At 44.2% G+C, this 24,689-nt stretch overlaps 1 long non-coding RNA gene across 2 annotated transcripts; it reads right to left on the minus strand.

The window, feature by feature from the left end:
* Positions 1–235: 235 nt before the first annotated feature.
* Positions 236–23,935, minus strand: LOC147324094 (uncharacterized). 2 transcript variants are annotated; one of them, XR_015130800.1, is made up of 3 exons: positions 23,770–23,935; positions 21,506–21,662; positions 236–1,875 (listed from the first exon to the last, which is right to left on the minus strand). It is a non-coding gene; the product is annotated as an uncharacterized LOC147324094 (long non-coding RNA). The 2 variants fall into 2 exon arrangements; XR_015130801.1 differs by lacking the exon at positions 236–1,875 and adding an exon at positions 5,584–5,630.
* Between the last annotated feature and the right edge of the window lie 754 nt (positions 23,936–24,689).

A 24,689-nucleotide genomic window follows, 5' to 3' on the forward strand; every position in this document is an offset into this window, starting at 1 on the left:
AGGGGGGAGGGGTGATGATGCCTCCCCCCTGACCTGGCGTCCTGGCTCCCCCTTGCTGTAGCATGTGTGTTGTACCTCAACATATAGCAGCTTCCCTTACTGGGTACAGACGCCCCAGCGGGGAATCAAACCTGCGACTCCCGCTCCAAAGACATGTAGTGTTACCACTACGCTATCCAGCTGCTCTACATCACTCGACCTTAATACTATATATATGATACTAAATATAGTGGAAAAAAGGCAGTTTCTGTTTCCCACCAAGTTGTTGTTCGTCAAGTGCTGCTTTGTTTTGTCGCTTTGCGTCCTTGAAGTAAACATACACTACACACTACACGACACAAAATCTAGATCTGTATGATAAATCTGTATGATAAATTATACCACCATGTTTTAGGCCCAAAAGAACAACAACGAAAAGTAATAATAATTTAAAAAAAATTATCAGAGCTTCTCTAGAAAGCGGTTACAACTAATCCTGTCAGCAGGCTGGTGTCTTCAAACAAGATTGGTAGCACCTAGCTCCACCTATAGGTAACAGGAAGATCTGCCAGCACACAATGACACCACACTGACTTAACATTAGGGCTGCCACAAACTATTATTTTGATAGTCGACTAGTCACCGATTATTTTTGTGATTAGTCGACTAATCAGATCATCATCCATTGGACGTAAAACGTACAGCATATTGCACCAGCAGCATCTGCTCTTATATAACTATCATTAGCTTAAAGCTTTAAGTGTTTAAGGTCTGTGCTAACTAAAAATAAAGACAAGATGATAGTTTGTTAAATTTTAATGAAATTTGCAGATTGTTTCGGTGAAGTTTAATAAACTCCTTGCTATCTAAAATATAACAGGACACCGGAGTATATTCTCGAGCATCTCACACTTCTGATAATCAGCTGTCTGCTTGATGTTTATTCAGCTGTGTAAAAACTATAACTTTAATCTCAGCCAAACCGATTTACTCAGGAACAAATAAAATACTGAAAAAAGCCAAACAACAACATTTTTAAGTTATCTAAGTGACTCATATATCACGTTTAACCTGAGGAGCGAAAGACGGCGGTGGGTTTGAAAACGATTTGTCGGGAGTCCGGTGTTCTCACGGCTCTAGTTAGCCTAGCCCCCGGCTAGCTATCGAGCTAGTGGGTAACAGACATCTCCGAAAACGTCGGAGCGCTTTTGAAAGTATGTGGTGTCTTGATAAACTGAGCAGATATTTGAGGTTTACACAGCTACATTCTCGCCTGAAAATATGTTAAACGTTTATTTTGTGACCCAGAAAGAATAATAAGAATAATATTAAAACTAACCAGCTGCCACCATTGTTGGAAACTGAGCTGGGCTGCGCTATGAATTCTGGGACACAGCTTCTTCTTCTTCTTCGGGGTTTAACGGCAGCTGGCATCCTTGTACATGCAGTGCTGCCATCTTCTGTTTCAGTCCGTTATTACACTCTTAAATCCTGCTACTTATTCCTGCGTCTTTCAGGATCTTACAAAGCTTCAAACGACGCGTCGACTATTAAATCAGTCGTCGACGATTTTGATAGTCGACGTAATCGTGACTAGTCGACTAATTGTGGCAGCCCTACTTAACATTACACAAACATTTATTAAAACACAATTATATGACAATAAACCTTTTCTTTTAGTGTCCCAGCCCCCAAAACTTTTTGACGTCCTTTGGCCAAACGAACACGTGAGCTCAGTACTTTGTTGGGGCCTTCAATTTGTTGTTGGGGCCTTCAATTTGTTCCTTGGAACTGTGTAGTATCCAGTAACAGCATCTACACCTGCAGCAACAACCATCTCAGGATGGTTCAGCGGAGTCATCGGATGAGGATGGTTCATCCAGCAGGAACAGGATACTAAAGGAAAAACCAGCCCACACATGAGTGTGCAGAGGAATTAACCAAAACATATTCACAAAGGTGGAAAGTAACGAATTACATTTACTTGCGTTACTGTAATTGAGTAGTTTTGTGTTTTTCAAGTCGGTAATTTTACTTTTACTTAAGTATATTTTTTAAAAAGTATTGCACTTCGCTACATTTTCAATCACACCTGTTACTGAGTAAATTAAAAGAACAAACAAAAAAAAACCCCAACATTGCGCTTTGGAAATACTGCAGGGAATGATGGGTAGTAAATGGTAAATGGCCTGTATTTATATAGCGCTTTACTAGTCCCTAAGGACCCCAAAGCGCTTTACATATCCAGTCATCCACCCATTCACACACTGGTGATGGCAGCTACATTGTAGCCACAGCCACCCTGGGGCGCACTGACAGAGGCGAGGCTGCCGGACACTGGCGCCACCGGGCCCTCTGACCACCACCAGTAGGCAACGGGTGAAGTGTCTTGCCCAAGGACACAACAACCGAGACTGCCCAAGCCAGGGCTCGAACCGGCAACCTTCCAATTACAAGGCGAACTCCCAACTCTTGAGCCACGATCGCCCCGTAGTAGAACAAATTGGCGTTGGGTCACGATAAAGATGTAGTCTGACATCGGTGGTACGGATCCAGCGAAAAAAGAAACCCTGTCGAATTCTGCTGACCCTGAACTCGAAGAAACCGATGTGAACCCCTGGCCGTATTTAAGGGACCATTTCAGCTTCAAGTGCAAGAAAGGCAACAGCTTTATTATGCAGTGTAAGCTGTGTTTGCCCAGAGAGACCGAGTTAGCAGCTTTTAAAAATTCCACATCAAACCTGCGCAAGCATGTAGAGGTAAGTTAAATGAAACCTGTACATTTATTTTAGCAAAAAGGCTGTGCTCAAGTTAATCACATTAAGTTAAGACATAAGCTGTTATTGGGCACGTTGTTGTCCACGCAATTTACATTTTTTTTCCTGGATCGGTAAATTGCCAAAAGAAAATGTGTTTACTTACATTTTTCCTGTTTGTTAATAATAATAATTTATTTAAAAAAATAGTTAAATTAGACAGAAGACAGAAGCGGCTACTTTCTTACTTAACCCACATATGTTCACACGTGCTTTGTGCAGAGGTGTTTTTTTCTGTTCTCAAACTGATCTCCCTGTTGGAGCTCAGTCTGGGGGGAGTTGTTTTTTTTCTCCTTATCTTTCCTCGTGTTGTGCATTTTCCATTGTTATACCTCTCTGACCTGTCTTCCCCATGTGATGTTTGTGTAATGTATGTATGGTCAGAAGGGTAAGTCGGCGCTGGCAAAGGTCAGCAGCCTTAACCTCAACCTTCAGGATCAATAAAGTTTTATTGAATTGCTCCTCAAAATTAACAGAGCAGGGCCAAGTTTAAAGAATTAAAACACATTATTATAGCAGCTACCGTACAGCTCAATTCAGTACTTGTTCTCTTATTTGACAGTTTAGAACACATTCTCATGTAAAAGAATTATATGGTTTTGACAGTTTGGTTGGTTTGGTGACCATTATAAATTTTGATGTATAGACTTGCAGTTTAACTGCCACTGCACTTTACTTTGTAAAGTTTTTCTTTTAATTAAAAAACAACTACTTTGAGATTTATCCCATCGTCTTTTTTGCACTACTCAGAAGAGGCTGTCCTCCTGCTGACAAAAAAGTAACTATGTAACTTTTACTCTGAGTACATTTTAAATGAGCTACTTTTTACTTTTACTTGAGTAATTTTTTAGACAGGTAATTTTACTTGTACTTGAGTAAAATTTCAACAAAGTAATAGTACTTTTACTTGAGTAAAATATTTTAGTACTCTTTCCACCTCTGCATATTCATGACTCCCAGTATCACACTAACAGTTTTACCATCATAAAAACATAAACAGATAAACATAAATACTGTTAAACAAAATCTCTTAGACATCAACACATCAGTACTGACCTTGCATCAGCCGCCACATTAGGACGTAGCCGCTAGCTTGCTTAGCCGCTAGCTTGCTTAGCCGCTAGCTTGCTTAGCCGCTAGCTTGCTTAGCCGCTAGCTTGCTAACAATCAGCTGTCCAGCCTAATAACCTCATTCACACATTATATAACATTTAGCTTCTTTTTGTAACAAACACCATCGCAGCAGCTGAGCTGACACCTCGCTGCAGCGTAACAAGACGCAGAACATTCAATATGAACATGTGCTGCGAGCCAACTCACCAGGAGATCATTCGTAGTGCTACATGACCTCTCTCTCTAACAACACATTAAACATCAGCTTCAACTGCAAATGTTTCGTAAACTTATCGACAGCGACTCGTGTTAAATGTATCCAAGTTTCCAGCTCGCAGAGGGCACGAGAACAGCACGTGCCTCCTCAGATCCACGGAAATCCTGGAGCTGGACTAGCCGCACTGTGGTGCGTTCAATGACTGCCAAATGATCAGAAATCTCAAACTTTGGAAAATAACCTGGTTACATGTACACACGAGAACATAGACGTGTTGGCACATTTACAGAAAACTACTCAGTTCCCAGCCGTCCTGCTGTCTTCTGTAGTATAAACCATAAATCGTGTAATTCCACCATAAAAGCTGTAACTTCTCTCAGACTTGGCAGTGCAGCCACTGCCTGTTAAAAGTTCACAGAAATTGGCCCTCTGCAGCAGTGATGGTCATTATGGAGATAAAAAGCCGTCTATTGTCCTTGACCACACTGAGACTTATTATGGTCTCTATTCTTGGAGGAGAAAGTGCCACTTGCAGAGTGTGAGTGCCCGGATTCAATGGTGTCAGTCATTTGCAAGTGAAAAGGTGATATATCAAGGAGGATAATGGCCGGGCTTAAAGGAGAGGAGGGAGAGCAGCGAGACTGAGCATGATGAACCGTATAATTAGCCTCTCGCCCGTATGTGTGTGTGTCTGTGTGGGTCTGTGCAATTCCTTTACTTTTGCACTGTGTGAACAAGACCAACGTGGAATGACACATTCTGCTGCCAACACAACGCTGAGAAATAACTGCAAACACAAAGTATCCAAAGAGCCTGTACACAGGAAACATGCAGCTCAGTATCACACACACAGACTTTGTGCATACAATAGGAAACAACGTGCTCCGCTCAGGAGAGAGGACACCGCCAGACTGAATGGTCTGTTGTGGTGAAGACAGCGCCACCATCAGCAGTCTGAACAATACATGCAAGCAGGGACTGAGCACCACGTGTTGACTCTACTGTCTGAACGTCACAGCAGAAATCATGTTTCCATCCTGTTGTTCAGTTTCAGTGAGCCTGTGTGAATTTTAGCTCTTAGCTGACAGGAGAGGCGCCCGGTGCAGTCTTCAGCTGCTGGAGCCCTTCTGTTCAAAACCTCATGCATCCCTCGTTTGTAAGAAGTTACTGTTGGCAGTCTGGCTATTCTCCTCTGACCTTTGGCATCACCGACAAGGCATTTTCTCCCCGCTGGATATTTTCTCTTTTCCGACCATTCTCAATAAATCTACACGGCAACAAACCAACAAACACGGGACATTCAGAGCTGCTTAAATGTCAGCAGATCTCAACTATGTCTGCCTAAAGGGACGAGGTCCACCTGTCCACAGAAAAGTCTGATCAAAACCAAGTGAAGCTGGCTGACTTATAATGTTGAAGCGTACGTAACAGCAGTGTGTGCAGGTCAGAGAGCCGTACCTGATCTGGGAAGTTCTTTGTTTGCACATTTCCAGGTTGTCTGCAAACTAAAACAGACACAAGAAGTGAATCATGTTGACATAAACTGAAGATTAAAATACATTTTGGGGGCGATTCCAATCATCAGCTCAAGTTCAGAGGCAGTAAAGTAAATCGGTTGCAGAACTAGTTCAAGACGTGACTCTGATCCTGGGACTGGTTCTGTATCAGTTAACGTCTCGTCTAAATCCACGCTGAATTTTATTTAAAGTGTCGTGTTTATAATTTAATGCAGCAAAAAACTAAGTATAACAAATTACAGTTTACATACACGGTAAATACGAGTTCTTTTATCAGTTAGCAAAAGAATAATAAAAGTCCCACACTCATCCATCACGAGTTGTTGCCCCCTGCTGGCCACTGAAAAGAATGCAGTTTAAAGCGCTTCTTCAGAGCCAGTTATATCTATTTTTGTGGCATCTACACTCCAGACACAGACTTTCAAAGTGACCACACTTCTGATTGGGTCCTTGAGCTCCAACATGGGAGTGAACAGAAGATACCATCATTTCACTGGAGCATGTTTTGCTTGCACAGATGCGAGCGATTCTAAATCTGCCCTGGCTTCAATCCCTCCCTTTCACTTCGTATTTATCCTAATTATGGTTCTGATTTTGCACGAGAGGCTTTAACATCAAGCCGCTTGATGGTTTTTGATGACCCAACAATTAATCAAGGAGATAATGTGCAATCAGTCAGAATTAAAATAATCAGCAAGTTCCAGGCCTTTGTTTAGACACTAAAACACAAATATTCCCACCCCCAGATCATCCTCATTGCTATATATTTTATGTGCTTATGTATTTATGCCCTGCGTGTCCTCTGTTGTATTTTTAATGGGTGCCTGAGGCAGATACCGAACAATAAAGCGCAGTGAAATCCAGCGGGACACCTGGGTGTTTGTGGCCGTGTTTAACAGCTCTATAAAATGTCGATGAAAACACGAGCGACGCCTCGGAGCTCGTTTAATAGACGTGTGCGGGCCGGAGACTTTTTCCTGGTGTGAGACAACACGCGAGTCACGCCAGACTTAAGTACAGACCCAGGATCTGCCCCTCGATAGATGCCCTCCCACCACCTGTGGCGCTACCCTTTCCTTTTGACACTTGACATTTGTATCGACGGCGAAGACTTTGGCATTCACCCCGGGAGCCGTCAGCCTGCGACGCCAGCCGACAGCCGCGGGCTTATCGTGACGCTGTGCCACTCACCACTGAGCCACTGACGACCTTGAGAAGTAATTTAGTGGATCAATATTTACCTGGAGGAGAAGAATGAGGCCCGGGGACGTGAGAGGGAGGAGACGGCCTGAGGAGAGGGTGCAGGAATGTGGCTCGACACACATTTACAGGGACGAGAGTGAAAAAGAGAGAGAGAGAGAGAGAGAGAGAGAGAGAGAGAGAGAGAGAGGGTGAGTGTGTGAGTGTGTGTGTGTGTGTGTGCGTGCGTGCGCAGGTGGACGGATAGCACAGGACATGGAGGTGGAGGAGGCTCAGAGTGCGGCGACAGGAGGGAAGAAAACTAAAGACTGAGATTAAGAGTCTCTTCGTCATGATGTTCCATTCTTGGTTAATTTAAGGTGAATAAAAATCAAAGTCAAGATTAATTTTATCAACTGAAATCAGATATTTTGTGACATCAATGCTTCTGTTTTTACACAAACCGAGCTTTCGTGACTTTTCCTCATAATTGAAAAACCTGCAAATCAGCTTTTTCGTATTTTCCCATCAAGCGTGCACATTACAGAAATCCCCGTCCTTTCACAACGTTTTACCAAAACAAGGCCAGATTAGCGCCGACCTCTTAATTAAAGTGGTCGTTTAATTAACGAGCTTGGCGTATCCTGCAGGGCAGCACGCAGAGACGGGGCTTTTTGGCGGCGACCCGGGGTCGACCGACTTACAAGAGATCCTTTGAATTAATCAGCGTGTTTTCCCCCAGCTGCACGTATGGGACTGACTGGGTCCACGTCAGGAGGCCGCCCACAGGGACGCAGCATGAGGAGGGAGTGCTGCTGCTTCATGTTTCATCTCTTTTCTCTTAATAATAACATCCCAGTCCTTACAGTTTCTTCTTCTTCCATCTCCAGTATTTTCTCCATCCATTACCAATGATGCCATTACCTTCACTGGACCCATTAGAGAGCTCCTCCTCTTCCTCCTGTCAGGACTTTATGAAGGATGTTCTGCATCCTTTAACGGCGCTAACCTGATGAGATCTTCTTCCAGGGCGGTCAACTGTTTCTCTCAGTGTTGCATTTTCATAAGAGGGTTTCATCGGCGTCTGTTTGACCAGTTTAACAAAAGCAAAACTGCTGAGGTCAGGAGTGCACGACACAGTAAGATCTGCAGAAACCCAGCAGAACGTGGGCATCGTGCCGCCACCACTTCAGGGTAAACGGTCTCTGTCGTCCGTGTGGTGTAACGAGAGCGCGCTGTAACACGCCACCTGCGTTCACTGCTCCATGGTCCAGTGCTAATGCTAATCTGCCCTCTGTAGAGTTGCTATTAGATTTAATGCATCCATCTTTCCTGCTTCCATCATAACAGCTGTAATAACACACACACACACACTAACACGTCCCACTCACCGATGAGCGTTTGAAACGTCACCTGTCAGCAGTTTTTAAAGGTGACTTATTGGGGAAGCTTACAGGTGGATAATGGACTCCTGTGACTACGTGTGGTTTCCAGGCTGGGCTGTGCGGACTGTGTTAAGATTACAGTCGCACACTGCAGGGCTGAAGCCTGATATGCTCACTGGAACTAGCAGAGCTGTTTAAAGTGCCGGCAGGACTGTGGACGTGGTGTGCTCGCCACTTTTCTTAATCCCCACCCATTCGAGAGAACACAGCGTGCACCTGGAAATGCACACGAACCAGAATGCAGCCGTCTAAGAAACTATAATTACATGAATATGTTTGCATATATATCTGATGGAGTTGCACTCATGGGTCATGTTGCTGACTCACAGATTTGGGTTTGCATTTCTGCTTTGAGCATAAAAACCTCAGCAGCTCAGACAGACATGTCAGAGAGGCCGGCCGGCTGAAAGAAATGATTCAGCGTTGGGAATGTGTGCCATGTAATTTCTGTTTATGTCTAAAGCCTTAAGACTCACCAGCGTGCTGCTCGTTCTGGATCTGCACCTGAAGCAAAGCACGTTCAACCTGAACGCCCAGAAAGGACGAGGAGACATGATCCAAACTGAGGAGACAGGAACCGTTTAGTCAGACTCCTCAGGAGGTGATCTGTATATCAGAGGAGGACGAGAGGAAGAGGTTCTATCTGATTAATCTGCTGCTCGGGGGCAACTGGATGAGAGCAGCAGCTGGATGAGTGAGGAGAGGAGGAAGCAAACCAGAGGAGGATATATAAAGTTACCTGAGTGAAAGCATCTCACATTCTCAGAGGGCACATTTTCTCCTCTTTGATGTGATTTACTGGATTGACTTCGAGTATGGAAGCGTTTGAAAGAGACAGACAGAGCAAATGAGAGCAGACACGTCGTGCTTTCTGTGGTTTCCTCTCATTTACACACAGTAATGATGTCAGGAGCCAGTGTTACGCATCCTGCACCTGTACAAATGTTGTGTTGCTCACAGGTTTGATGTGCTGGTCTCCCGTCAGCTCCCTCCAGAGATCAATTATTGGGCCACTTTTCCACAACCAAATGTTGTAGCTTTAAATATGTGTTGAATCAGGACAACTGTAGCGACTCCAACCAGAGGCCACAGTCATCTGAAATCCAGGGATCAATAAAACCATCTGAGCCACACCAACATGTAACCTGATGCCTGTTTTTTCCTTGTTTGGTGCTTTGATTTAGTTATTTGAGATTTTATTCTATTTATGTTTCCATGTAACCTGCGAAGAGACTCAAAGAAATAATAAGGACTTCTTCAGTTTCCCTTCAGAGTTTCTGATCAGATACGACTGATAAAGAAGCTTCGAACAGCAAATGTTTTCCTTTCAGTTGCAGGACAAACCCAGGCAGCAGTCAGAGGCTTCACTTTGATATCCTGGACGGTGTTTTCACCGCAGCTTCATCTGCCAGCTTTCAGTGTCGCGTCTTCCATTTTCCTCCTGACGCCGCTTCTCCTCCTCTTTCTGTCACATCGGCTCACCTCACAGCCAACCTGATAACTTCTCCCCTCCCTCAAAATCTCACTTCCTTTTCCTCTTTTTACTTTGAGCAGCACATCGACCCGACAGCGTTGCCTCCTCCTCCTCTCTCCTGCTCGTCGCGCCTCGTCCAGCTCCATCCATCATCCTCTTCCTCCTCTCGCTCGTCTGAGAGCGATGACCTTCTTGCAGTGAGTCATCTCCACCCTGACAGCTCCTCCATGTACCTCCTGCTTTCTGCTGCCTCTCTGTTGCCCCTGTTTACCTCAATTCCCTGTCACTCCTCATCCCACCTCAGCAGGCTAACCTAATACTGTCACCTCCTCGTCCTGCTCCATTTGTCTCTCATCGTTTCACTTTTTCTCTCCTCCTGCACACTCCTGCTACCTTCACTGTTTTTACTGCCACTATTTAGATGTTGGGACATTTCACCATTTCCTCTTTGCTCTCAAAATGCCCCATGAGGTGCATAATGCCTCATGGGAACACAATATAAACCTAACATGTGTCTGTGGGTGATGTTTCCCTTTGGTGTAAATTTTGTGACATATTTGTACAAATTAATATTTTTCATCCTTCTTTAAAAGACCTTTAATCCTGGTGTTTATTAGTACAACTAATTCAGAGACACAGCTTTAAATGCACGAGTTTGTGGCGTTGCTGTATTCACTCCAGGATTTATTTGCAAACACGAGGTCTAAACTCGACCCACAGCTGTGCCCGAACTGCTGCAGAGCCAGTTTGTGTTTCAGCACGTTCACCACCCAATCCTCATGCAGGGTTAACGCAGGAGTCCGAACAGAATCATGGTGGGAAGAATCTGAGGGCCAACCCGGTCTTTAAGGGCGATCGTGGCTCAAGAGTTGGGAGTTCGCCTTGTAATCGGAAGGTTGCCGGTTCGAGCCCCGGCTTGGACAGTCTCGGTTGTTGTGTCCTTGGGCAAGACGCTTCACCCGTTGCCTACTGGTGGTGGTCAGAGGGCCCGGTGGCGCCAGTGTCCGGCAGCCTCGCCTCTGTCAGTGCGCCCCAGGGTGGCTGTGGCTACAATGTAGCTGCCATCACCAGTGTGACACACTCAAACCAACAGGGTGCAGTTAAGCCAGGATGAAAAAGCAGAGAAACACTGCAGCTTGTGTGACAATCAGAGAAGCACAACCTCCTTCCTACCGAGCACTGACTTTCACCTTCTTGCTGCAGGCTAACGGGATAGTGGCACCTCCTCCCCCATCCTCACCCCTGCTCCCTCACAGTCACCCCTCTACTCTGACCTCCATGCTGCAAGCTAATTAGAGTTCATCCTGTTCCCATCTTCCATCTTCTTTCTGTTCCACTTTCTGCCCCTTCACCGCCGCCTCCTTTCTCCTCCAAGTGGCCCGACAAGAACTCCTCGCCACAGGCTAAAGTGGGTGCTGTCACCTCGTGTCCTTTTCCTTTGTGGCAGGCTGAGGAGTCACGGGGGCGCAACGTTTTAAAGGAAAAACACAGGAGTTTTATTTTCTCCATGGAAGTCAAACAGATATGACTTCTGCTGGACTAAGAAGTTTTTAAAGGTCCTCTATCTCAGCCGACACCACGAGATGACCCAGGGTTAGCTTGTCAATGCCAAAGCCGAGCGTACTCCTGTGGTAAAGGCTGAACACAGCTGGCAGCTTGTGCTGCTTGTTGTTCCTAAAGTCCAAGGAACTACGTGCAGACCTGATGAATCAACACCATGAAACTCGACTAAGGTTTGTCGCCGACCACGCAGACAGAGAAAAATCCTTAAAAGTCAGGCCTCTGCAAAGAAGATGACCATCTAATAAATTCTGGATAGAAGAAGGTTCAAAGATCCAGCGATGACAGAAGGCGTCTGATTAAAGTCCGGGTTGCTGAGGGTCAGTCAGAGAATATTACATCTGCAGTATGTATAACTTTGACCCTGTATGAAGGCTTTTTACTCTGATGGATGGACGTTGTCCACAGTTCATGTCCATAACAAGTGTAACATCCACATAATATACTCAAATATTTTAAACTTTGAAAGTTTCTCTGCTGAAAAACTTTTAGAGCATGGAGCTCTTTGTTGAACCTGCTCACCTTTCAGCTGTGTTTGCCCCAAGAGGTGAAAACAAGCAGAGCTGCTGCAGAGAGGAAAAGAGGAGCTGAACCTCCCGTGTCTCCCGTTCACCTCTGTAATCTTTCCTTTCTCCTGAAACGACCTGCTGTGACCTCTCCCAGCTGTTCGCATCTCTCTGTGACCTCTCCTCGTGCCTCCACTCCTGAATCGACCGCTGCGATCAAAATAAACCTTCGACGCCCTCAGAACAAAGCGTGAAGCGCTATTTTGTGCCTCATGAACTCCTGAAATATGAGCTAAACACCAATCGCCTGCTCCTCTTTGCTACTTTTTTCTTCTGAGTTGTCTCTAACGACAACGCCACTTAAAGAAAATCTGCCTCCCTGCTTCTTTACAGTCAACATTAAAGTATGTGCATCATAATTACCCAAAATATCCAAAGACTACTAAATGTTTGAGGTGTGAAATAAACCGCAATGGAGCAAAATATGGGCGTGTGCGGTTGGAGGATGTGTGCGTGCGCGCGTGGGGGGGGAGCAACATTTTTCTTGTAAAACAAAGGGGGGCCCAGCAAAAAAAGTTTGGGAACCACTGGACTAAACAAAGAAACAGACTTAGTGAGGGAGGCCTGAGGGCCCGATGTCATCTATGCTCACTGCCCGGGACCGTGGAGCCTGACTGGCATTCGCCATAGAATACCAAAGTTAGCAGGTCCACGGCTGCTGCGCTGTTCAGCCTGATTGGTTTGGCGTTGGGTCAGTGATGGCGAGGCACAGAGCCGACAGCACCTGACTGCCATTAGGTGTTGGGTTGAAATCCTTGGACCTATTTCCAGGCCCTGAGGCAAAGGTATGCAGGTTCCCGGAGGATGAAGGATTTGATAACAGTGACCGGCCCCCACACTCGCCTGACCTCTGAAACATTTTGTTTCAGTCCATCCGACGCCACCCGGTTGGCTCTTAGACTGTCCAGGAGCTCAGCGACGGCCTGGTGCAGATCTGGAAGGAGATCCTGCAGGACGCCATCGGTCGTCTCATTAGGAGCGTGCCCCTAATGAGATCTCCAGGCATGGATACAAGCACATGGGCCCCACATATACTACTGAGTACCCTTTTGAGTTGGCAAAATGGACTAACCTGAATCTGTGATCAGTTGTTGACTCATTTAAGCCAATCAGGAGCTCAGATTCTGAAGTGTTTTATTCAGCTGAGCCATGTTGTGGTTTGTTTTTGAAATCCTGGTACACTGCCGACTACAAACAATCTATTATTTTACCATCACAGCTGCATTTATTGCCCGTCGACCCTTCGTCATTTCCCTCACGCTCCCGTCTCCTCGACCTCGTCAGCAGCGACTCACCGCTCTGATCCTCCAATGGTGCTAACCAGATAAATGCCGATGTCAGCAGTGATGAATGGGGAGCCTCGCCGCCTACCCAGCATGCAGTGCTGCAGCACTGGAACGCAGCTCCATTAATTATCATTCACAGCAGAGGCCTAAAGGCAGAGATCCGTCTCCACCCGTCGCGCTCCGATGCAGTTTTGGGAGAAGACGTCTCTCTCGCTCTTTCTCTTTGTGTGGATAATTTCTACATCTCTGGAAATGTGAACGAGCTGCTGAAGAGCCGAGTGGTAAACGGAGGACATTCATGAACGCCTTTTCAAGTCCTCTCAATGGCCACATTCAGCCGTCCACATACACAGCCGCACAGCACTTTATCTGTCACACACAAACACACAGATGGATAAATTAGTGGCAGTTTTTGGTTCAGTCTTTTGCCCAAGGACACGTGGACTCAACCGTCCATGCCCTCTGCCACAGAGGCCCTCAGCGAAGTCCACGAAGACACGAATGAGCAGAGAAATAATCATAAGCAAAGCAGGACAGAAAAGACAACCTTGAAGAACAACAAAATGACCCAAAGCAAGCACAAAACAGACAAAAGCACCACAAATATAAAATTAAACACACTAAAGGATCACAAGATAACTCCAAATGTGCAAAGGACGACGAAGTATTAAAGCGCCACACAACCCTCTATTTATGTAATAATACTCAGAATGATGATCCAGAGATGTGAAATCATCAAAATCACCATGAAAACACCACAAATGAAAATAAGAAAACATATTAAAGAAGCACAAAATTATCACAGAATCGTTTCAAATGTCCAAAAACATCCATAAAGACACAGAGCTCAACATTAACTATGCAAAAAGTACCACAACAACCCACAAAGTGATCTTTGGGAGATGGAAAATAATCACAAAGAGATATTAAATGAGGAAGGACACGGTGAATAAAAACAACCTCCGAGAACAAACAGTGATCAAGGAGACATAAAAAAAGCACAAAATCACAAAAACCTGGTGTAAGACGACAAAACGAAACAAAATCAGACACAAACGATCATCAGGACACGATGCTCAGCATCACGTCGCTCCTTCGTTCTCCTTCCACTGATGAGGAGGCTCGAAATGTCACACCAGCGGTGAAGATGGCGTCTAACACACATCCATCACGACGAGCTCCAAACGAGCTCGCAGGCACAGATGTTGTTTGGTCGACTCTGATACAAACTGCAATGAATGATCATTAGGCCACTCGTGTCGCCGTGTGCTCAGAGACGCCGAATCTCAGCGGGGAAGCCTCTCAGTGTCAAAACGCCCAGGAGGAGAATCTCCCTGCACATTTGCCCGCACCATTACCCGCACAATCACCTCCAAATTAAACACAGCACGGGCGGCGCCCTGTTCCCCTTCCTGCTATCCAGACTTCTCGTGACCTCCCCGCCGCTCTGACGCTGATTAAACTCCCATTCGCTCTCGTTAATTAGTTCACACCCTCTTTGAATCCAAACTCTGCAGCGTCGGGGTCGATCAGCGGGACTCCTCTAAGATCCACGGAAGCCAATAAACACCACGGGACGCTGGAGAGGAAGGACCGCGGTGGAGGAGCTGCCATAAATCAGAGCTACGGTCTCAAGTATGTGCAGGTATCCACGCACAACGGCAGCTGCTCCCACAAATCAGCAAACCAATCAGAGCGGGTTAGCAGCAGGCCCAAAGCAAACACGCCTCACAAAATGTTTGGCTTCATTAAGGACGCGCTATCAGAGCTCATCCTTTCCCCCGATTACGCTACTGTAATCACATTACAATTTTCAGTAATGCAGTCATGTAACGAGTCACCGGACCAAATTCACATCGCTGTCAAAATGACGTCCTCACTTCTGCTACAGAAGGTTTCCATGTCAAATGGACAGAAAGCTGCACTCAGCTGATTTCCCTTCATGCACCGCACAGCACAGAGCAAACTGCATCCAGCACAAACAGCTGCAGCACAACTGCTAACACAACTGCTGCTCTTTACAAGCATCAGCACAGACAGCGAGCTAACACAATGCTAACAAGGTCACAAAAGCAGCGATGGCAGCGTTCATGCTTCACACTAAAAGATGATCACATCGTTAGGATAAGAATCTGTGCTGGTGTGTGGGACTGTAGCTTCAGGATTATATTGTACTAACTGGTAACATGTCATGTTACAGATTAATGCAAAGTAATGTAATGTTTTCAGGCAGTAACATCCCCTATTACTTTTAAGAAAAGTAATGCAAGTGTAATATATTACTTTTTTAGTAACAATCCCAGCACAAACGGACCTGAGACTGTGGTCAAATATAATTAGAATATCAAAACACATGACTGTAAAGAGACGACCATCAAAAATGATGTAAAATGACCAAAGTACCAAAATCAACAACCTCAAGATAGAGACAAGAGAAGTCCACCTTAAAAAGTGATCCCAGACTGACTGCAGTAACCTCACAGTGGTGGGAGACCACAGCATGAGTAACATCATCGCCACCGTTACGTTAAAAATAGAGACTGGGCCACCGCTCGCCTTCAGTTAGCGTTCTCAAAGTGGCTCTGGTGCTTCAGGGCTGCCACAAACAATTATTTTTGCGATTAGTCGACTAATCAGATCATCATCCATTGGACGTAAAACGTACAGCTTATTGCTCCAGCAGCATCTGCTCTTATATAACTATAGCTGAAGTGTTTCAGGTATGTGCTAATTAAAAATAAAGACAAGATGATAGTTTATGAAATTTTAATGAAATTTGCAGATTGTTTCGGTGGAGTTGCTACCCTCCTTGCTATCTAAAATATAACAGGACACCGGAGTAAATTCTCGACCATCTCACATTTGTTTAATCAGCTGTCTGCTTGACGTTTATTCAGCTGTGTAAAAACTATAACTTTAATCTCAGCCAAACCGATTTACTCAGGAACAAATAAAACACTGAAAAAAGCCAAACAATAACATGTTTAAGTTATCTAAATGACTCATATATCATGTTTAACCTGAGTAGGGAAAGACGGCGGTGGGTTTGAAAACGATCTGCCGGGAGTCCGGTGTTCTCACGGCGCTAGTGACCTTGCCCCCGGCTAGCTATCGAGCTAGTGGGTAACAGACGTCTCTGAAAACGTCGGAGCGCTTTTGAAAATATGCGGTGTGTTCACACCCTGGAGGACGGGGCTGTGGCCCCCGCACTCCCTATCAGATCGTTACATGGAGAAACCTTTGGAATACAAGCGCGCTAATCCACACAGGTATACACACAGGTGTTCACTGCTCGTAGACCCAAATTACACCTTTCTTGGCTGCTACTTCGAAGCACATCTGTCCTGCGTGCTGCACAACAACATTGAATATTTAGTATTTACTGCTGTTTACACTTAGCTAGATTAATGCGATGGTGTTGTGTTTAGTATGTTGCTTTGTTTTGTTTTGTTTTTGTCTTTTTTTGCTTGTTTTTTATTCTTCTCTCAACAGGTGATCCAGGAGATTTTTATTTTTTTTCTCCCCCGCTTTCTCACTGTCCCTCTCCCCTTCTGTTTTTCCTTTCCTTCCTCTTTCTTTCTCCCTTTCCTATCTCTCACTCATGTCTGTCCCGTCTGTAACATCTGAAAATAAAATATAATAAATAATAAAAACAAAGATCGACCAAATGGACCAATACGGCAATGCCACGATGATCCATTTGGCAAAGTAAATCCATTGGGTATCCTTGTTGGTCTTCAGACAACAATTCTGATGGCTAAAGAACCAAATGGGACAGGCAAAAAAAAAAAGAACAAAAAAAAAAAAAAGAAAAAAAAGAAAATATGCGGTGTGTTGATAAACTGAGCAGATATTTGAAGTTTACACAGCTACATAATAATAAGAGTAATATTAAAACTAACTAGCTGCCGCCATTGTTGGAAACTGAGCTGGGCTGCGCTATGAATTCTGGGACACAGCTTCTTCTTCTTCGGGGTTTTACTTGTACATGCAGTGCTGCCATCTTCTGTTTCAGTCCGTTATTACACTCTCAAATCCTGCTACTTATTCCTGCGTCTTTTGGGATCTTACAGAGCTTCTAATTACGCGTCGACTATTAAATTAGTCGTCGACGATTTTGATAGTCGACTAATCGTGGCAGCCCTATACAACAGCAATTACATGCAGCCTGTTGGAGACAATAGCTGATTAACTGTGATAACAGGTGAACAGGTGAGCACACTTGTTAGGCATAAGATAAAAAGCATGTGTTTGTATGAATGGGTGAATGAGGCAAGTTGTATGAAGCACCTTGAGTGCTCAGGGAGAGCAGAAAAACAAATAAGAACTGGCCCATTAATGGTTTTTTGCCCGTCTGATTGCAGTCGAGACAGCAACTGTTTGGAGGCTGGTTGCCTCCCATCAGGCAAACCGTGCAATCAACCTGCATTCGAAAGTGGTCGCCCAAAGATGGAGGGTGTTGACCGACTGGAAGACTAGTTGGCTAGAAGCATCAAATGACCACAAGATTTAAAAGATTACTTTGAAAAACTGCCATAAAGCTCCATAAACAGACGCAAGGAGACAAAACAAGCCTGAAGAGGCAAAAACAACACAAAGAGACACAAAATAACTCAAAAAGAACCCGAGAGTCACAAAACACCAAAAACACAGGCTACAGAAGACAAAGGCAGCAGTGCTGTAGAAACACGGTGAGCGGTGCTCAGTGCATCATGGGAAATCCTCCAGCGCACAGCAGCATAGCTCAGGGATGTTCAGGGTCACCTGATCCAGCCTGAACTGTGAGACCAATCATATTTGTGTGCACGCCACTGATGCATGCAATCACATCTTTACTCTAAAGTGATGAAAAGAGTCCTCCACAGTCACTGCAGGCTTTATGTATTTCCTGCCAGCTGTGGACTCGAGACTTTCTGCGTTTCTATTGATTTCTCCATTTTCCAGCAGCAGCGATGTGGCTGAAATGAAAACCTGCTGACACACAGGTCTCACAAGTCAGACGCTGTTGGAGAAAACCATAAATATTAGGACCCCTCGATGGTTCCTTCAAGTTTAGGAGTGCCTCTGTCACGCCCGATGCTCTCCGCCACCTCGTGAACTTAATGGCATTTTCTTAATGAAGTGGTGCTGTGATGCTGAGGGAGGTTTCTGTGTACCCACGAGTGCCCCTCTGCCAGCAGCGTCTTTATCGCTAATCTGCTGGAAACTGTGAGAGGTGGGTGAAAGCCGAGGAGGGCAATGAACAGATTTATGGCAACAGTTAAACACTTTGGCTCCAGTCGAGTTTGTCATTAGGTCACACATTAGCACACGCACTTTACAACGTGAACATCCATGCTGGGAAGATGGCTGGCATGAATCATCGCCACACAATTAATTACTGATGAATTCATTCCTTATTGCCAGTTTCAGGGTTGGTTATTGCAGAGACATTTGAGGAGTTGGTAGAAAACTGATGCTGGATGCTAGATCCAAATCCATGGATCGAAGTGCAGGAACCTTTGTGTTGACACATGGCTGCGTAACACAACACATGGCTGCGTAACACAACAGTTAACTGCTGCTATACATTTATGATTGTACAATTTAACAAACTTGCCAGGGTTTAGTTAATCACACCCACACCTTCCACAGACAAATCTCGATTCCCCACATTCCTGCATGACGTCTAGTTTCCTAAACCGAACTCGAACAAAGCTGAAGTCTTTGTTATTGATCCTGATCGTATTATATTCTTATCACTTCAGCTCAGCTTGGACAACTTAAACCTGACCCAAAGCAATCTGCTACAAACACAAACTCAATCCACAACTCAAAATTAGCGCCTCAAAGGCCGAGTCCAGTTGGGTCAATTGTCCCGTCAATGTTTTGCACAGATTGGAAATACTGCAAAGGTTAGGCCAACACTGAATAATTTACAGCAGCGTGTCTTGAGCCAGCACTCAAAGAAGTCTGGAGACGTATTCCTGAAGAAATTAAGGAACGCTGCATCAGTGAGCTCATGCTGCGTGGTAGAATTGGACCTTTGTGCCTTATATCATGTATTTGTATCTATGTTTCACATATTGCAATAAATGACTGCATTGGTTTCTTGTTTGGTGATCCAAGACTTTTGCACATTGCTGTAACTGAGCAGCTTACCTGTGCCCTCATTTCCTCTTGATTAGATTATTGGGATTCACTTCATACTGAATGATGGAGAGGTGTGTCGTCTGCAGCTGTAGCAGCTGAAATGATCCCTAAAAAGTTGCTTTTGAACTAAAGGGATGTGACATCATAAACGTGATGTATCCCACGGTTACGGTGTGATGCACACTAACGCTGAGGCGTACTTCGACCTGCTCAAATTCCTGATTTTAAGTCCAATGAATCAGAAGAAAGACAAAGACAGGACGACTCCTCCCTCCGGGTTTCCTCAGATCAGACAGCATTTCCGATCTCACCGGAGACTTTTTACGGATGAACCTGGACATAAAGGCGACCCCCCAGCGGGCAACGCTTTCCTCTGATCTCCAGATTAGGATGCAGGGCGTTGGCCCGTCTGTGCTCGTGTGTGATGAAAGGTCTTGTTCCAACACTCGGGCTGTCGCAGGAGAGCAGAGAAGGGCGAGCAACAAACAAGGAAACGGTGATCAATAACCTACAGGGAGAGGAAGCTCGGACAACACGCTCAGACGGAAAACATTAAACTTTCATGTTTGAGTCTCTCGGGCTTCAGTCTGGAGGTGAAATATCAACATCCGCACAAACGCCTCAGCGTCCCAAACTCCTCCAGACGTCTTCGCTTCTCAGACTCATTTTTTAAACTCGCGCCGCCGACACACTTGAGGCCTGTTCACTGCACAGGTGTGTCTGAGACAAAGCTGTAACGATGTGAGGACACTTGAAGATGCGAGCATGGAAAACTTCACTGCTAATTTTCACAGATCACTTCATTAATCAGGGATAAAAATAACGGCGAGCGGAGCCTCGTCTACAAATAAAATATGAATTTCCTTTCTACAGTATAGAAGCACTTTACAGCCCGAACGTTCAGCTCACCACCGCTTAAATTATCAACCGCCTCCCTCGACAGTCGGGGACAGCGGCCTGATATTTTTAGCTGGTCAGGCCCGGTGAACAAACCAACAGGTTTTCATTCTTAATGACGAACCAGGACTCGCACAGTTTTAATGACACAATCTCTCAACGTGGATTTGAAAATGAAAATACAAATGAAAAGTAGGAAAAAACCTAAAAGCATTTGGACATGATGATTTTTGTAGCTCTGCGTCTGTCACACCACCACAGCGGATTTTAAATCAAACTATCAGGATGTCAGTGAAGTGCTGACTTCAGCAACTGTTGAGGATTTAAAGCCATTTTTAGAAGAGCCTGATTTTCAGACACCTAAACATAATCAGACAAACATGATTATAAATATTAAACTGCTTGGATGAAAATGCTTTGACAGCTCAAGGCTTGGACCCACTGTCACAGGACCGGCTGCTCAGCGCTGTCTGTCTTAAATTAAAGAAAGAACGTAAAGTGAGCACGCTGTGTGCAGGCAGTATGATCAGTGGTGTGAGTGCATGAGTGAAGAAATGGTGCATGTTGTGTTGTTTAGTGCAAGAAACCAAACTGAAGGTGTGTCTCACACAGCAGCTACTCTAATAGCTTTTGCAGAGCAGCAGCACGCTGGGCTCAGGCGTTCCCAGTGTTGCTGACTGGAAATGTGTCCATTCCCAACGTCTGCAGAAAGAACTACCACAGCAATGGGCTCCAGTGTGGGTGGAGTGGGTTGTCACACCGTGGACATCACCAAATGAGGTGTTTCTTCTGAGATGCACTGCTGGGTGTGTAGACACCTTCAGCTGCTTGTTGTGGGTCTCTCTCTGTTTACGTTTCATCTTCAATAACTGAAAATCTGCTTCGCTGGGTCGAGATCAGGTGACTGACCACTGAATTCAATTCAATTTGATTTATATAGCCCCAAATCACAACAACAGTCAATGTGTTTTTATTATAAGTTAAAACCCCAAAATAATACAAGGAAAAGCACAATAATACATATGACCCCCTATGAGCAGCACTTTGGTGACAGTGGGAAGGAAAAACTCCCTTCTAACAGGAAGAAACGACTGTTGGACGTGAGGAAGAGAGGACAAAGACACGCTGTGGAAGAGCCAGAGATTAATAACAACTAATAATTAAACGCCATGTGTACAAAAACATTGAAGAATATCCCATTTCTCTGGCTCTGAGCAGTTTTGCAGTACTGGTCTGAATGTGAGCAGACTGCAGTTCTGAACACAGTTTGTCCTGATGCGGTTATCAGCAGTCACATCATCAATAATCATCACTGAGAACTTACTGGGCATGTATGGCAGATACCATACCGCTGCCTCCACTTCAACCTGCTCAGATTCCTGATTTTAAATCCAATGAATTAGTGCAGAAAGACGGGACGGCTCCTCCCGCCGGGTGTCCACAGGTCAGACAGGATTTCTGGAGATTTTTTATGGATGAACCTGGACATAAAGGACATAAAGGACATAAAGGAGATAAGAGGAGATGTGATGAGAGGAAAGATACATTGGCAAGTATGGCAGCCATACATGCCCACACCATAACACTGCGTCCACCATGTCAGACAGATGATGGGACATGTGTCTGTCCACATTTTGTGTCCACCAGAGATGGGCCGTTACTGTAATCCGATTACTTTTTTCAAGTAACGAGTAAAGTAAGGGATTACTATTGCAAAAACGGTAATTAGATTACCGTTACTTTCCCGTAGGAACGCTGCGTTACTGCGTTACTAAAACTGTGATTTTTTTTGCCAGAATGTCTCATGACAGTGACGTAATGTTCGTGACAACAGCTGTGTGCAGATCAACAATGGATCACATATCGAGTGCAGAGAGAGTATGAGCGTGCAGCGTCTAAAGCGTGGAAGTACTGACCTTACTTTGAGTTTGATTCCATAAAAAGTGACAAAAACATTAGTGTCCGCTGTGCGTGGGAAGAAAACTTTTTACAGCGAAAAAACCCCTAAACTTCCAAACAAGCACCGAGTAGCTACGACGTAATGGGAAACTCACAGAGAAACTCACGGATTCTTCAACTGACCGCTGCACACCTGCACCAGGGTAACCCTCCGCCTACCCCACTCCTGCTTTACAGGTGAAAATAGAGCAACAGGACCGCTGAGTCTTTGACTTTATTTATTTTCTGCTGTGTTTTACTTGCATCTATTTGAAAGACTGAGTGTAAACACAAATAATATATATATATATATATATATATATATATATATATATATATATATATTAGGGGTGCAACGATACACAAAATTCCCGGTTCGGTTCGATACTTTGGTGTCACGGTTCGATATTTTTTCGATACAAAAAAAATGTTCATGCCTTTTTAATTTGTCATTTATTAAAATTATAAATAGATATTTTAACTCAAAAGTACAGTTTTTAAATTTAACCCTAACCCTTGTGCGCGTTTTTTATTTTGACAGCGAATGCGCACCTGCGGACCACTTATGTGCAGCCCTGGTTATTTAGCTCGTCATATTGCAGCCACAGAAATTCTTTTGTCCATGAAACCATAAAGCTGCACTTTCTTTTTGCCTTATAGTCTGATTTGTCATAACTTCTCCGTTTTGTGGTAAGCTTTTCTTTGGCTGTCACTTCTTCACCCTGACCTGTCTGATTTGGCTCAGCAGAACTGAAATGCTTTTACACACTCACTCACATAAGCTCAGCGATTCTCTGCGCGATCAACCTCTCACATGTTTAAGCTGCGGGAGATTTCACTTGTCATGTTTGCGTAGTAAGCTAACGATTAATAAGACGATGTCAGAGGAATTGGTGCACAAATTATCATCACTCACAGATCAGTGCTGTCGCTCTCTATACACAGTTCACGTGATTGCAAAGTGAAAGCAAAAAAACAAGCGCAAATTCAAACGCGATTTCAATATGTCACATATTGACAGTGGCTCACCGATGCCAATGACATAATTACCCAGCTACATTTCCGAAAGAATGCAAAAGCATTGACATATATTTTTCCTACAATAGCCCGACGGGCAGGGCAGAGATAGATTTTGGTAGCCCGACTGAAAAAATCGCTAGCTCCAGGACGTCGGGCTAGCGATATTGCAAGCCCTGTATCTGATTGAGGAATCACTCATCTTTGGAAAAGAGAGTTTATTACAGAGAAATGGCTCTTTCCAAAATAAAAGCTATACTATCCGCTTCTTCTGGGCTATATTCTCAGCAGCATAAGGAGAATCATGTGCTAACAGCTGTCTAAATGACTCGGCTAAAGTTAGTAGCATGCTTGTTGTTTTTGTCTTTGCACTAGGATGATGTCGGCGTAAATGTGCAGTCATATTCGTTGTGTTCCCACTAGTGCTTTCAGGTTAATCTCGTTGAAATGACCTTAACGCCACAACACGGCAAATCTCCGTTAACGAGCTACCGCCGATCGCCCCGTGCATGGGGCTAGACGGCCAACACGTTAACGAGCTAACTGCGCTAGCACACTAGTTCACACCAATGTAATTGAGCATTGCATGGCACATCCAACATACTGTTTTACTTTAGTCCATGACTCGCTTACCTTCAGGGTCATACGTCACATGAAAACCAAAATAATTCCAAACGCCAGATCTGAATGAGGGTGGGGGAGGTCCATGTTGCAAGGAGAGCTTAACTTCTGTCTCGCTAGCTTGCCCTGCGCTCTTCCTTCTGACGATGCTGTCTGTGTTGAGCGCTCAGTGGATCTGCGCTCGACAGTGCAGCCTAGGCGGAGTAGTCGAACGCAGATTCACTGAGCGCTCAACACAGACAGCATCGTCAGAAGGAAAGTTGATAAAAGATACATATGTGTACCGAACCGAAAGCACTGTATCGAACGGTTCAATATCGATACGAATATCGTTGCACCCCTAATATATATATATATATATATATATATATATATATATATATATATATATATTTATTTATTTATTTATTTATTTATTATGTGCTGGAATGTGTAGAAAATCCAGTCCAGTCAGAGAATGTTGCATATAATTACATTTTTGCTTGATACATAAAGTTAAAAAATTTAAACTAATAAAACAAGTTTTAAAAAGAGACTTTTCCATTTGATTACATTTTGTATGATGGATTATGCAGAAAAAGTAGAATTGGGCTGAAAGATCTATCGATTTATCACCTCTTCAGGTTGTAAATCGTGTTTTTAAAGAGTAACTAAGTAACTAAGTAATTAATTACTTTTGAAAATAAGCAATCAGTAAAGTAACTGGATTACTTTTTTGGGGAAGTAATCAGTAATTAGTTACTGATTACTTTTTTCAAGTAACTTGACCAACACTGGTGTCCACAACAGTAAAGCTTCTTTAGTTGTGTTAATACTTTTATACTTTTATTTAAACTTGTTGGACTAAAGCTGGAAGGCTGCACTGTAAAAGTTCACAAAATAAAAGCAGAGATTTCTGGTAATTACATTTTGTTGTTCTTCTTGTTTTTTTT

Source organism: Aulonocara sp. 'chitande type north' Nkhata Bay, linkage group LG8, assembly GCF_057382095.1.
Source record: "Aulonocara sp. 'chitande type north' Nkhata Bay isolate Kocher_YH1m ecotype deep benthic linkage group LG8, A_spYH_male_GT1.1, whole genome shotgun sequence".
NCBI classification, from domain to species: Eukaryota; Metazoa; Chordata; class Actinopteri; order Cichliformes; family Cichlidae; genus Aulonocara; species Aulonocara sp. 'chitande type north' Nkhata Bay.